Below are 1,474 nucleotides of genomic sequence, written 5' to 3'. Positions count from 1 at the left end.
GTAGCCTGCATGTACAGACATTGATTAGTAGGGTTACGGTAACATTTTAAGGCTACATGCAAACAATTTGAAATAGCTACATATTTAAGATAAAATGCAGACGTCAACTTCTTTTTGAACAGAATTAAAAGGTGCACAAAATCTGTCGAAAGAGGTTTTTCCAGGGCCCTCTCATGATGTATATATCAACCTACACCAGGAAATTCTGAAGAAAAGGTTTTCACATCACCAAAGGTGTTTCTTTCTTTATCCCTGAAGCTTTGCTTTCAGTTAAATCCTGCTCATTTTACTCATATGAGTTCTTGCTTGAGATACCATAAAGGTGCAGTCAAAAATTACCTGCTGTGAAGATCAAATCAAGCACTTTTCAGCATGCTAGTAGTTCTGTTTCTAACTAGGGAGTTGCTGGTCTCCAAGGAGACGCTGGGCCTTAGCTGATCTAAGCCAGTGCCTATTACTGAGGTGTCTTTTGGAAATTAAAGGAGATAAAAGGACGCCTAGTGGTTAAGGCACAAAAGTGGAGCTCTATAGCACAGCAAGCCACTCATTCATAACTCATTGTATTATCAGCTCTCGAGAACTGACGGAGGCCACACAGGACAGTGCATGGGACATAACCATCATGAGCGACTTCAGTTATCCAGACATCACTCAGGAGGAACACTCGGCCAAGTCAGACTGGTCATGTTGCTTCCTGACCTGCTTTGAAGAGCTCTTCCTGACCCAGGAAGTGCATGGGCCAACCAGAGGTAACACTGTCCTGGACTTGGTCTTGGCCAAAGGAGACAATCTGGTGAGCAACTTGAACAGAGAGGGTAACCTGGGTGACAGTGACCACAAAACCATCACATTCACCGTCCATCACAAGGCAGGCAGATTAGATACCAGAGCTGAAGTTTTGGACTTCAAAAATGCAAATTTCAACAAGCTCAGGACAATAGTAGGGGAAGTGCTGTTACCAAAAACCTAAGGTAAAAGGAGTGCATGAAGAGTGTTCATTTCTTAAGGACACTACCCTTGAAGCACAAAAGGGGCACATTCAGACAAGACGGCATGTGACTCTTGCAGCATCTCAAATTCCTTCTGGGGCTGCTGCAGCCAGTGCTCGAGTGAGTGCTGCTCTGTTCCCTCTTCTTTGCTGCCTTGTGCAGCCCCAGAAGCGACCCCCTCCCTCCACACCTTTCCTAGTCTCAGCCTCCCTTCCTCCCTCCCTCCCTCCCTCCCCACCATGGGAACCTATCCCTACTTGTTACATTGTAAAGTGGGTTCGCTTTATGTGAATTTGATTTATGCGCCATTCTCCAGGAATGCATGTACAGCATAAATCAAGGGAAACCTGTAGTGGTTTTTTCTTTGAATTGTGGAGGAACATGGATTTGGGGGTATTTTACAGACTGACTTTGGGATTTTTTGATCAGGGATTTTTCAGTTTTCCAATAGAGAACATGAGACTTCCTGCTAGGGAGCCAAGTGG

The sequence above is a fragment of the Gavialis gangeticus genome, unplaced genomic scaffold, assembly GCF_001723915.1.
Source record: "Gavialis gangeticus isolate Ggan-Ray unplaced genomic scaffold, GavGan_comp1, whole genome shotgun sequence".
Taxonomy (NCBI): Eukaryota; Metazoa; Chordata; order Crocodylia; family Gavialidae; genus Gavialis; species Gavialis gangeticus.
The sequence above is the reverse complement of the archived record's forward strand: the minus strand, read 5'-3'. Positions refer to the sequence as shown.